General features: G+C 42.9%; 1 protein-coding gene and 1 non-coding gene across 2 annotated transcripts in view; one reads left to right on the plus strand and one right to left on the minus strand.

Moving 5' to 3' along the window:
• Positions 1-11,362, plus strand: part of LOC112606076 (myosin light polypeptide 6-like) — a 15,897-nt gene extending 4,535 nt beyond the window's left edge. Inside the window, exon 2 of the transcript XR_003115592.1 lies at positions 11,351-11,362. The gene's annotated coding sequence lies outside the window, so the exon portion shown is untranslated. The remainder of the gene's footprint in view (positions 1-11,350) is intronic.
• A 2,239-nt stretch (positions 11,363-13,601) lies between these two features.
• On the minus strand, positions 13,602-13,709 carry LOC112607558. Its single transcript, XR_003115878.1, has one exon. It is a non-coding gene; the product is annotated as a U6 spliceosomal RNA (small nuclear RNA).
• Between the last annotated feature and the right edge of the window lie 608 nt (positions 13,710-14,317).

Genomic DNA, 14,317 nt, shown 5'->3' on the forward strand with positions numbered 1-14,317 from the left:
AAGAAAGAAAGAAAGAAAGAAAGAAAGAAAGAAAGAAAGGAAGAAGGAAGGAAGGAAGGAAGGAAGGAAGGAAGGAAGGAAGGAAGGAAGGAAGGAAAGAAAGAAAGAAAGAAGGGAGGGAGGGAAGGAAGAGAAAGAAAGAAGGGAGGGAGGGAAGGAAGAAAGAAAGAAAACAACAGGCCAATATCCCCGATGAACATTGATGCAAAAATCTTCAACCAAATACTATTAGGTTGGTGCAAAAGTAACTGTGGTTTCAGACTTTGAACTTTAAATCATTATAACTAGGCTCAAACACATCTTTATTAATCAAAACAGGAACCATTACAATCAACACATTTTTTGCCAATGAGAAATGTTTGTTTATTCCTATATTGTAAAAATCCATGTTTCAGGATTCAATAAACCCTTGGAAATCATTTTCTGCATCCTACTGGTTGTGGAAGTGTTTTCCCTACAAAAAGTTGTTGAGATGCTTGAAGAAGTGGTAGTCAGTTGATGAGAGGTCAGGTGAGTATGGCAGATAAGGCAAAACTTCATAGCCCAATTCGCTCAACTTTTGAAGTGTTGGTTGTGTGACGTGTGTTTGGGTGTTGTCGTGGAGAAGAATTGGGCCCTTTCTGTTGACCAATGCTGCCTGCAGTTGTTGCAGTTTTTGGTGCATCTCGTCTGTTTGCTGAGCATACTTCTCAGATGTAATGGTTTTGCCAGGATTCAGAAAGCTATAGTGAATCAGACCAGCAGCAGACCAACAAACAGTGGCCGTGACCTTTTTGGTGCAAATTTGGCTTTGGGAAGTGCTTCGGAGCTTCTTCTCAGTCCAACCACTAAGCTGGTCATCGCCAGTTGTATAAAATCCACTTTTTGTCACATGTCACAATCCGATCAAGAAATGGTTCACTGTTATTGCATAGAATAAGAGAAAACAACATTTCAAAACAACATTTTTAAAATTTTTTGCTCAGCTCATGAAGGACCCACTTATCAAGACCCCTTTTTTTTTCACCTTTCCAATTTGCTTCAAATGCCAAATGACCATAGAATGGTCGACATTCAGTTCTTTGGCAACTTCTCATGTAGTTGTAAGAGGATCAGCTTTGATGACTGCTGTCAATTGGTCATTGTCAACTTCTGATGGCTGGCCACTACACTCCTCATCTTCAAGGCTCTTGTCTCCTTTGCAAAACTTCTTGAACCACGACTCTACTGTACATTCTTAGCAGTTCCTGGGCCAAATGCCTTATTGTTATTATGAGTTTTCTTGCTGCTTTATGACCCATTTTGAACCCAAATAAGAAAATTGCTCGAATTTGCTTTTTGTCTAACATCATTTCCATAGTCTAAAATAAACATAAAATAAACAGCAAATAATAAGTCATTAGCAAGAAAACATAAAGCGAGAAATGTCCATTAAAATGATGTATAACATAACCACATTTATTGAAGAACGTATTCCAGTATCAAATGGCAAATTCCAACAATGCAAAAACTGCAATACTTTCGCACTCACCTTAATAGCAAACTGAATTCAACAACACATTAAAAAGATCATTCATCATGACCAAGTGAGATTTATCCCAGGGATGCAAGGATGGTTTGTCATATGCAAATCAATCAATGTGATACATCATATCTACAGAATGAGGGACAAAACTATACTATCATTTCAATTCACGCTGAAAATGCATTTGATAAAATTCAACATCCTTTCATGATAACAACCCTAAAAAACCTGGGTATAGAAGGAACATACTTAGGCTGGGCACCATGGCTCACGCCTGAAATCCCAGCACTTTGGGAGGCCAAGGTAGGTGGATCCCTTGAGGTCAGGAATTCGAGACTGGCCTGACCAACATGGTGAAACCCAGTAGAGATTTTAGAAATCTTACTAAAAATACAAAAAAATTAGCAAAGCATGGTGGTGTACACCTGTGATCCCAGCTACTCAGGAGGCTGAGGCAGGAGAATCACTTGAACCCAGGAGGCAGAGGTTGCAGTGAGCCGAGATTGCACAATTACACTCCAGCCTGGGCCACAAGAGTGAAACTCTGTCTTTAAAAAAAAAAAAAAAAAAAAAAAGGCCGGGCGCGGTGGCTCAAGCCTGTAATCCCAGCACTTTGGGAGGCCGAGGCGGGTGGATCACGAGGTCAGGAGATCGAGACTATCCTGGCTAACATGGTGAAACCCCGTCTCTACTAAAAATACAAAAAACTAGCCAGGCGTGGTGGCGGGCGCCTGTAGTCTCAGCTACTTGGGAGGCTGAGGCGGGAGAATGGCGTGAACCTGGGAGGCGGAGCTTGCAGTGAGCCGAGATCACGCCACTGCACTCCAGCCTGGGAGCACAGCGAGACTCCGTCTCAAAAAAAAAAAAAGAACATACTTCAACATAGCCCTATATGACAGACCCACAGCTAGTATCATACTCAATGATGAAAAACTGAAAGTCTTTCTTCTAAGATCTGGAGCACGACAAGGATGCCCACTTTCATCACTGTTACTCAACAGAGCACTGGAAGTCCTAGCTAGAGCAATCAGACAAGAGAAAGAAAGAAAGGGCATCCAAATTGGAAAGGAAGAAATCAAATTATCTTTGTTTGCAGATGATAGGATCTTATATTTAGTAAAACCTAGAGACACCACTAAAAAATTATCAGAACAGATATACAAATTCAGTAAACTTGCAGGAAATAAAACAATATACAAAAGTCAACGTGCAAAATCAACATATATCAGTACACACAGCTATTATTAGGTTAAAAAAAAAGAGAACATGACATATAAAAATCATTTCTAGGCCAGGCATGGTGGCTCAAACCTGTAATCCCAGCACTTTGGGAGGCAGAGGCGGGTGGATCACGAGGTCAGGCGTTCAAGACCAGCCTTGCCAACATGGTGAAACCCTGTGTCTACTAAATATACAAAAATTAGCCGGGCATGGTGGTGTGCACCTATAGTCCAAGCTGCTCGGGAGGCTGAGGCAAGAGAATCACTTGAACCTGGGGGGCAAAGATTGTGGTGAGCTGAGATCGCACCACTGCACTCCAGCCTAGGCAACAGAGTGAAATTTCATCTCAAATAAATAAATAAATAAAATTAAAATAAATTTAAAAATTGGCCAGGCACAGTGGCTCACACCTGTAATCCTGGCACTTTGGGAGGCTGAGGTGGGTGGATCACGAGGTCAGGAGTTCAAGACCATCCTGGCCAACGTGGTGAAACGCCATCTCTACTAAAAATACAAAAATTAGCTGGGGATGGCGGCATGTGCCTGTAATCCCAGCTACTTGGGAGGCTGAAGCAGAAGAATTGCTTGAACCCGGGAAGTGGAGGTTGCAGTGAGCCAAGATTGTGCCACTGCACTCCAGCCTGAGTGACATCTCTTAAAAAAAAAAAAAAAAAAAAACCGAAAAGAGTATAGTTGGATTGTTTATAACACAAAGGATAAAGGATAAATGCTTGAGGGGATGGATGCCTCATTTCCGCTGATGTGATTATTACACATTGTTTGGCTGTATCAAAATATTCCATATGCCCTGTAAACACATATACCTACTATATACCCTCAAAAATTAAAAATAAAATTTTTATAAGTAAATTTTAAGCGTTGTCAAAAAATCTGACTTCTAAGAGTTGTTGCATGGATTGAATGAGAGAACAATGAGTCAAAGTGCTTAGGTGCATACTAAAGAGAGAGCCAGAAGGAAGGCCTTGTCATCTCTAAGACAGGATAGGGCAGACAGAATTATGACATGAGTCCTGAAGATCCATCCCCTTGCCTTTTCTGATATACTTAGAGCTCTCCTCTCTTTTAAGCCACGTATTCCTGACCCTTCCTCATTTCCTCACATGGCTTTGTCCCTCCTCTAGCTTTGCTCTTGGGAAAGGAGCTTGTACTTCTGTTTTTTAATCTGGTTCCTTCATCTGGAATGACCTTCCCGCCACCCTCAGACAAACAGCTTTGTGCTCTGGCTGCAGTCCGTGGAGAGGTGCTGATAAGGAAGAGGGTTTCCTGGATCCCCCTGGTTCATTGTAGCCTCACTTCAATGTGGTACAGTGCAATGTCAAGAGCAGTGTCAAAGGCTCTATTGTGTCTCCCCCACCAACCCCATTCTAGCCTCAGAACATTAGGATTGCTCACACACACTCCGGCTGATGTTGACTGCATCACCTGCCTTCCCTTTAAGGTTTGTGTTTTGTTTTGTTTTTCTGAGACAGGGTCTTGCTCTGTCCCCCAGGCTGGAGTGCAGTGGCGCGATCTTGGCTCACTGCAGCCTTCACCTCCCAGGTTCAAGTGATTCTCGTGCCTCGGCCTCCGAAGTAGCTGGGATTACAGGCACAGTCACCACGCCCAGCTAGTTTTTGTATTTTTAGTAGAAATGGGGTTTCACCATGTTGGCCAGGCTAGTCTCGAACTCCTGGCCTCAAGTGATCTGCCCATCTCGGTCTCCCAAAGTGCTGGGATTACAGGTGTGAGCCACTGCACCCAGCCCTATTTAAGGTTTTTGAGGGATTCAAGCTGTAACTGTTTCTGCCCATCCCATCCCCACTCTCAGTCTCCACTATCAAGCTCTGCTGACTTTCAGGGTCTTGTGTGCTTGAAACCAACTGGTAGAAACAATTGGCTCTGTCAGTATGCTTGTCAGCCAATTGTTAGAAACAACACAGCACAGAAAAATCACAAGTATAAAATAAGTGCAAATAAAATAAATATAGAAAGAATATTCTGTGCTCTTGTATTATTTCTAGCAACTATTTATTTGATCATTTTGGATTTCTAGGCTGACCAATCAGGTAATTGATAATAATTCTCTCATCCACTTTAGTATTTTGACTTTTATTCTATTGTCTAATTGCATTAACTAGCACTTCCAGAACAACATTAAATAACAGAGGTGGTGAGAATCCTTGTCTAGCTCCTGACTTTAATGGGATATTAATAATAATATTGATTGGGCCAGGCACAGTGGCTCATGCCTGTAATCCCAGCACTTTGGGAAGCCGAGGCGGGTGGATCACCTGAGGTCAGAAGTTCGAGACCAACCTGGTCAACATGGTGAAACCCCCATCTCTACAAAAATACAAAAATTAGCCAGGCGTGGTGGCAGGCACCTGTAATTCCAGCTACTGGGGAGGCTGAGGTGAGAGAATCACTTGAACCCTGGCGGCGGAGATTGCAGTAAGCCGAGATCACACCATTGCACTCCAGCCTGGGCAACACAGGGAGACTTCCTCTAAAAAAAAAAAAAAAAAAAAGGGAGAGAGTTAGGGCCTTGCATTGGCCTAAGGGAATGTTGTGACAGGTTTGATCTATCCAGGCCATTAAAACATCCTCCATATCAGCAATAAGGCTGTTCTGCTTTCTTATCTCATTTCCATATTCACTGGAGTAGCACTTTTAATCTCCTTCAATAACTTTTCCCTTGTATTTACATCTTAGCTAACTATTTGGTGCAAGAGGCCTAACTTTCAGCCTGTCCCAGCTTTCAACATGCCTTCCTAACTAAGCTTAATTATTTCTAGTTTTTGAGAATGAGAGATGTGTGACTCTTTCATTTGAACACTTAGAGGCCACTGTAGGGTTCCAACTGGCCTAATTTTAGTATTTTTGTGTCTCAGGAAATGAGGAGGTTCCAAGAGAGGAAGACACACAGGGGAACACCCAGTCCATTCAGTAGTCAGAACACACACAACATTTATAGATTAAATTCACCATCTTGTATGGGCATGGTTTATGGCACCCCGAAACAATTACAGTTGTAACATCAAAGATCAGAGATCAACATAATGGATACAATAATAATGACAAAGTTTGAAATATTGCAAACATTACTAAAATGTGACAAAGAAACACGAAATGCGCACATGCTGTTGGAGAAATGGCCTGATAGACTTGCTGAATATAGGGTTGCCACAAACTTTCAATTTGTAAAAATGCAGTATTTGGCTGGGCACAATGGCTCATGCCTGTAATCCCAGCATTTTGGGAAGCTGAGGCAAGTGGATCACTTGAGGCCAAGAGTTCGAGATCACCCTGGGCAACATGGCAAAAAACCGTACCTACTAAAAATACAAAAAATTAGTGGGATGTGGTGATACACACCTGTAATCCCAGCTACTCAGGAGGCTGAGGCAGAAGAATCACTTGAACCTGGGAAGTAGAGGCTGCAGTGAGCCAAGATCACTCCACTGCACTCCAGCCTGAGCAACAGAGCGAGACTCCATCTCAAAAGACAAAATAAATAAATAAATAAATAAAATAATAAAAGAAGACGTCCAAGCACAGGGGGCCCCATTTTATAACAAAACCAGTCCCTGCTTATCTGCAGTTTCACTTTCTGCAGTTTCAGTTACCTGAGGTCTGAAAAATATTTTTTTAAATGAAGTATTTGCAAAGCCTAATAAAGCAGAGCAATAAAATGAGATATGCCTGAGTTTTAAATTTTGTTTTTCCTTTTTAATTTTTTAATTTTAATTTTAATTTTTTGATTTTTTTTTATTAAAACAAATGTTTTTTTTTTTTTTTTTTTTTTTTTTTTGAGACGGAGTCTGGCTCTGTCGCCCAGGCTGGAGTGCTGTGGCCGGATCTCAGCTCACTGCAAGCTCCGCCTCCCGGGTTTACGCCATTCTCCTGCCTCAGCCTCCGGAGTAGCTGGGACTACAGGAGCCCGCCACCTCGCCCGGCTAGTTTTTTGTATTTTTTAGTAGAGACGGGGTTTCACCGTGTTAGCCAGGATGGTCTCGATCTCCCGACCTCGTGATCCGCCCGTCTCGGCCTCCCAAAGTGCTGGGATTACAAGCTTGAGCCACCGCGCCCGGCCAACAAATGTTTTTTGATACAGAGTCTTGCTCTATTGCCCAGGTTGGAGTGCAGGGCACCATCTCAGCTCACTGCAACCTTCACCTCCCAGGTTCAAGCGATTCTCCTGCCTCAGTCTCCCCAGTAGCTGGGATTATAGGCACACACCACCACACCTGGCTAATTTTTGTATTTTTAGTAGAGACGGGTTTCACCATGTTGGCCAGGCTGGTCTCAAGCTCCTGATCTCAGGTGATCCGCCTGCCTCAGCTTCCCAAAGTGCTAGGATTACAAGCGTGAGCCACTGCGCCTATCCTTAATTTTTAATTATACTTTTCTATTTCACAATCGAGTCCCAAGATGTGCCTGTGTTTTTTAAGGTGTTCTACATCTACATTTATACATGAGATTGGTTCATAGTTTTTCTGCTGTATGATGTAAAATTTTGGCTTTATGAAACACTGGGATGTTTATCCTTTGGAATATGAGTATGATTGATTGCCTGAATGTTTGAAAGAAGTTGCTCATTAACCTATCTAGTTTCAGCTTTTGTCCTTGAGTATATCTTTTGGCAGCTTTTATTCATGATTATTTATCTGTTTAGATTTTTGAGTCCCAATTGGTAATTTATATTTCCTCAAATATTATCTATTTCATCCAGGTTTTATATTGTATTAGTATTGGGTTGGGCAAGGTATTCCCTTGTAATTCTCATTTCCTCTGTACTGATGGCTATAAACCCTTTCTCATTCCTGATGTGTATATTTATGTCATTTCTTTTTTTTGTTTGTTTTGTTAGCTAGTGGTTTATCAAATTTGTTGCTTGCTTCTTGCCAAAGAACCAGATCTTAGAGTTATTCATCAACTATATTGTCTTACTTTTTTGTTTTGTTTTGTTTTGTTTTTTTGAGACGGAGTTTCCCTCTTGTCACCTAGGCTGGAGTGCAATGGCACAATCTCGGCTCACAGCAACGTCCACCTCCTGGGTTCAAGTGATTCTCCTGCTTCAGCCTCCCAAGTAGTTGGGATTACAGTTGCCTGCAACCATGCCTGACTAATTTTTGTATTTTTAGTAGAGACAGGGTTTCACCATGTTGGCCAGACTGGTCTCAAACTCCTGACCTCGTGATCCTCCCACCTCGGCCTCCGAAAGTGCTGGGATTACAGGCATGAGCCACCGCGCCCGGCCCCCAAAATTTTTTTTAGAGAGACAGAGTCTTTCCCTGTCGCCCAGGCTGGAGTGCAGTGATGTGATCATAGCTGACTATAACCTCCAGTTCCTGGGCTCAAGTGATCTTCCTGCCTCAGCTTCTGAGTAGCTGGAACTATAGGCACGCGCCACCATGCTGGCTAGTTTTGTTGTGGTTGTTGTAGAGACAAGGTCTTGCTATGTTACCTGGGCCAGTCTTGAACTACTGGCCTCAAATGATCCTCCTCCCTTAGTCTCCCAAAGCATTGGGATTACATGCATGAGCCACCACACCTGGCCAATTATATTGTTTTTCTGGTTTTGAAATAATTCTGTTTGCTTTTATCCTTAATCTTTTCCTTTTGCTTTCTTTTTTTTTTTTTTTGAGACGGAGTCTCGCTCTGTCGCCCAGGCTGGAGTGCAGTGGCCGGATCTCAGCTCACTGCAAGCTCCGCCTCCCGGGTTCACGCCATTCTCCTGCCTCAGCCTCCCGAGTAGCTGGGACTACAGGCGCCCGCCACCTCGCCCGGCTAGTTTTTTGTATTTTTTAGTAGAGACGGGGTTTCACCGTGTTAGTCAGGATGGTCTCAATCTCCTGACCTCGTGATCCGCCTGTCTCGGCCTCCCAAAGTGCTGGGATTACAGGCTTGAGCCACCGCGCCCGGCCTCCTTTTGCTTTCTTTAGATTTTGCCTTACTGTGACATTTTCCCCTTTTAATTTTCTGCATTGCCTGCTTTTATTTTTAAAATAATGAACTTTTATTCTCACTAAGCAATAAAAGTGTTTACGGCCATGCATTTTCTTGTGAAAACTACTTTGGCTGCATTATATAAATAGTGTTTCATGAGTTATTTTTAGAATAGTCTATAGTTCTGTTTTAAGCTTTGTATTGAAGTATGATACACATACAGAAAAGCAAACATATCAAAATACGTACAGTTTGGTGAATATTCACAAATTCAACACCCAGATTGAGAAACAGAACATTACCAGTACCAATCATATAATTTGCAGGACCCAGTGCAAAATGAAAATGCTCAGCCCTTTATTCAAATATTATTAACAACTTTGGGTGGGGCACAGTGGCTCAGGCTTGTAATCCCAGCACTTTGGGAGGCCAAGCACCTGAGGTCAGGAGTTTGAGACCAGCCTGGCCAACATGGTGAAACCCCATCTCTACTAAAAATACAAAAATTAGGCCGGGCGTGGTGGCTCACGCCTGTAATCCCAGCACTTTGGGAGGCTGAGGCAGGCAGATCACGAGGTCAGGAGTTCGAGACCAGCCTGGCCAACATTGTGAAACCCCCGTCTCTACTAAAAATACAAAAAAATTAGCCAGGCGTGGTGGTGGGCGCCTGTAGTCCCAGCTTCTTAGGAGACTGAGGCAGGAGAATGGTGTGAATCCGGGAGGCAACGGCGCTTGCTGTGAGCTGAGATCGCACCACTGCACTCCAGCCTGGGCGACAGAATGAGACTCCATCTCAAAAAAACAAAAACAAACAAACAAAAAAATTAGCCTGGCATGGTGGTGCACACAGCACCTAACAGGTAGGTACATAACTCTGATATTAGAACTGAGGAGAAAAAGGCCAGAGAAAAACAAAAAGTATCCTAATTTTGGAAGAACAATATCAGAGAAAATAATTTTTACTTACCCTGTATATTTTAGTGTGATATTTCCTGTTCTGGAGTACTAACTATGGACAACCTTATATGTGAGGCAAAAAAGTAGTGAGTAGAACTGAGAGCCCATTCAAAGAAAAGCAAAAACCACAGCAATGGATGATCTTAACATACTTTCACATTCTAGACCATGTGATGACACTGCTACCACCTATTCTCCTCCTGGTGCCCCCTGTTCCATTGCAGGTATGTACGCTGGCCATGGGCTATGGTAGAAGGAGTCACACATAGTCTCTCATTAGCCTTGGGGATAATCTGCTAAATGAAGAGTAAGAGTTATGTACCTACCTGTAGTCCCAGCTAGTTGTGAGGCTGAGGCGTGAGAATTGCTTGAACCTGGGAGGTGGAGGGTGCAGTGAGCTGGGATCCCACCATTGCACTCCACTCTGGGCAACAGGGCAAGACTCCATTTCAAAAAAAAAAAAGTCTGTAATTCAGTTTTGGTTTGTCACTGATTAAAGAGTTGTTTAGGCCGGGCGCGGTGACTCACGCCTGTAATCTCAGCACTTTGGGAGGCCGAGGTGGGCAGATCACGAGGTCAGGAGATTGAGACCATCCTGGTGAACACTGTGAAAGCCCGTCTCTACTAAAAATACAAAAAAATTAGCCAGGTGTGGTGGCATGCGCCTATAGTCCTAGCTACTCGGGAGGCTGAGGCAGGAGAATGGCGTGAACCCGGGAGGCGATGGAGCTTGCAGTGAGCCGAGATCGCGCCACCGCACTCCAGCCTGGGTGACTGAGCGAGACTCCCTCTCAAAAAAAAAAAAAGGTTGTTTAGAAGAACTTTAAAATTTCTCCAAGAGGTTGACTTCATCAGGCTGAGGACTAAGTTCCTGGTTTCAGGGGTGGAGCTATTCTTTGAAGGAGTGGGTCTTTACTCATAGAATATACAATATGGGTAAGAAACTAGCAAGCTTTATTTTCTCCTCCTGATCTTCTGATACTTAATGAGGAAGAAAAGAGCCAGTGAGAATAGTTAAGGGTAACAGGTTTTTCCTCTCCAGGCAAAGTATAATAGCACACACTGACTGTGGACACAGGGACTGAAGTTGTCTTGTCAGCTGTGAATTCTCAAGGAAACTGGGAAGAAATTGGCTCCTTCTTTATCAAGTCAAGGGAGGCACAGCACTTCTGTCATGGATCTGTTGCCTCACTGTCCTGGAGAAGCAGCCAGGGGGTCCTTTCTATTTATGGGTACAGTTGGGTGCAGTCCTGACATTGAGAATAGTTGGATATTCAGAGGATAGAGATAAGTAACCCAAACAAGTAGTCCATCCATCCTTAAAAAAAATATTGCTACAGAGTGAGACTCCATCTCAAAAAAAAAAAAAAAAGAATATGTTGCTAAAAACCAATCATACTTTTCCACTTCAAACCTAACATTGGAGCCTAAATTCAAATTACTTTATTATAATCAACTTATATGAGCCTTATATTTAAGACCTGTAGTTCAAATTTGATGACCAAAGATAGAAAATCTTTTTCAAAGTGTTATTTGCTTGAGGTGGAAGGCCTGTCATTTTGTTTGTTTCTTTAAAACAAGTAATAATTTTGTTTATTCAAAAACAGATCAGGCCAGGCGCAGTGGCTTACCCCTGTAATCCCAATATTTTGGAAGGCTAAGGTGGGAGGATCATTTGGGCCCAGGAGTTCGAGACCAGCCTGAGCAACATGGTGAGACCTCGTCTCTAAAAAAATTTTAAAAATTAGCCTGGCATGGTGGCATGCACCTGTGGTCCCGGCTATTCAGAAGGTTGGGGGAAGATCACTTGAGCCCAGGAGGTCGAGGCTGCAGTCAGCCGTGTTTGTGCCACTGCACTTCAGCCTGGGTGACAGAGTGAGACCCTGTGTCAAAAAAATAAAAATAAAAAATAAAATAGACCATAAAAAGCTTATAACACAGAATTCGAAAGGCATAAAAAAGTATACAGTGAAAAGTAAGTCTTCCTCTCACTCCTAACTCCCACCTATTCCCCAGAGGCAACCCCAGGTTTCTTGTATATCCTATCAGAAATAATCTATGTAAATATATGTAATCCTTCAAATGTTTTTATAAGAAAGTATACCATATTATGCATACTGTTCTGCTTCCTTATTTTTCACTTAATATTTACTGGAGATTGTTTCATATTAATGCATATAGAACTGTCTCATTCTTTTTTTGTTGTTGTTTTTGAGACAGAGTCTCGCTCTGTCACCCAGGCTGGAGTGCAGGGGTGCGATCTCGGCTCACTGCAAGCTCCACCTCCCGGGTTCACACCATTCTCCTGCCTCAGCCTCCCGAGTAGCTGGGACTACAGGCGCCCACCACCACACCTGGCTAAGTTTTTGTATTTTTAGTAGAGACGGGGTTTCACCGTGTTAGCCAGGATGGAAACTGCCTCATTCTTTTGAAAGGCTGCATAATATTTATTGTCTGGATGATGAGCCATACTTTTTTAAAAAAGGTTTTTCTTTTTTTAACAGCTTTTTTAAAGGTAAATTTACACACCATAAAATTCACCTACTGCAAGTATACAGTTTAGTGATTTTTAGTGAATTCATAGTTATGCAGCCATCACCACAATCAAGTTTTAGAACACTGCTCTCACCCCAGTTTTCTTCTTCCCATAATTTATCTTTTAATCATTTAATCAAACTGTTTTTCCTTTCCAGTAATTTGTTTTAACCTTTCCTGAGGTTGTGATTCTTTGTTTTGTAACACTGGGTAGGTTTTGGAGTTGCAGAGATGTGTCAGGAGAGCACCTCGAACCTCAAACAGTGCTGGTACTCTCTATTAAACAATAACTATCGTTCTTTTCATTCAGTTGAAAAAATTGCTGTGAATTTACAGATTGAGGTATAGCATATCCTGAACATTCTGCCAGGGAGCTGTTTGCTCTCCCTCTTTCTTTCGCTCTGCATACTATGATAATCAGAATAAGTAGAGTTTTAAAGATGATAGACAGGTTGGAGAAGATGGATGAGCATCTATCTGCTCTCTCCTTCCAGAAGATGGCTGATTGTGATAAGCATTAGCGAAGTTACAGTGGTTACAGACTGCCCTGGGAGACGTGAGACGCAGAGGCAAGTGACCTCCCCACATTTGCTAGCACCCCATCTTGGACAGGCGCTTACCCTTCATTTAGCAGATTATCCCCAAGGCTAATGAGAGACTATGTGTGACTCCTTCTACCATAGCCCATGGCCAGCGTACATACCTGCAATGGAACAGGGGGCACCAGGAGGAGAATAGGTGGTAGCAGTGTCATCACACGGTCTAGAATGTGAAAGTATGTTAAGATCATCCATTGCTGTGGTTTTTGCTTTTCTTTGAATGGGCTCTCAGTTCTACTCACTACTTTTTTGCCTCACATATAAGGTTGTCCATAGTTAGTACTCAGAACAGGAAATATCACACTAAAATATACAGGGTAAGTAAAAATTATTTTCTCTGATATTGTTCTTCCAAAATTAGGATACTTTTTGTTTTTCTCAGGCCTTTTTTTCTCCTCAGTTCTAATATCAGAGTTATGTACCTACCTGTTAGGGACATAACTATAGCTGCATGGTGGTGCGTGCCTATAGTTATTCCCTAATGTTCATCTACAGCCTTCTTTATGTTTTATTTTCTTCTTTCTTTCTATTTATTTATTTGAGATGGAGTCTCACATTGTTGCCCAGGCTGGAGTGCAGTGGCACGATCTGGACTCTGCAACCTCCGCCTCCCAGGTTCAAGTGATTCTCCTGCCTCAGCCTCTGGAGTAGCTGGAATTACAGGCACTTGCCACCACGCCCAGCTAATTTTTTGTATTTTAGTAGAGATGGGGTTTCACCATGTTGGCCAGGCTGGTCTCGAACTCCTGACCTCATGATCCACCCATCTCAACCTCCCCAAGTGCTGGGATTACAGGCGTGAGCCGCTGTGCCCGGCCCCTTTATTTTTATTTTTTAAAAGTATGGAAGGCTTCATGAATTTGCATGTCATCCTTGCACAGGGGCCATGCTAATCTTCTCTATATCATTCCAATTTTTACTGTATGTGCTGCTGAGGTGAGCACATTTTTACCTTCCAAATGAGTAATTCTCCAATCAAAACTTAAGTAGATGAATCCTGTTCTCTTCTATCTCAACAGGAAAGAGAGGAGAGCAGATTGCATGATCAAAACAGGGCCCTAGGGGAGAATGGAGGAAGGGCTTACGTGCTTTCCCTGGTCCTGGCTCCTAGCAGTGGTATCAGACACACCCAGGCTGTTCAGGGGAAAAATGTATCTGCACAAGGAAGTCACTGCCTGGTCAACCTGGGTTTTCCCTGAGGTGATGCTCCCCTCCTGCTGGGAAGCACTCTTGTGACTCAACTTGCAGAGAGGAGATGACTGTCTAGCTAACACATCTATGCGCTCAGAAATTTAAACTTAGGGGCCAGAAAGAAGAGGAGCCAGGGGAAATCTCTGTAGAAGGTTGAAATGTCAATGGGCCATTGGATACAGATGCCCTTGCTAGAGCTGCCTTGTGAAGGGAGGCCTCTGGGTGTCTTTCCACGAACTCATATCTGAGAAGAGCCTGACCACTGTTTCCCAGGGGCCTGTATGTCTGTGATGTGACTTTTCTGCAGTTTCCCCTTCTCTTGAAGGAGATCAAACTCTAACACCAGTGAATGTATGGGGGT

Source organism: Theropithecus gelada, chromosome 14 (genome assembly GCF_003255815.1).
Source record: "Theropithecus gelada isolate Dixy chromosome 14, Tgel_1.0, whole genome shotgun sequence".
Lineage (NCBI taxonomy): Eukaryota > Metazoa > Chordata > Mammalia > Primates > Cercopithecidae > Theropithecus > Theropithecus gelada.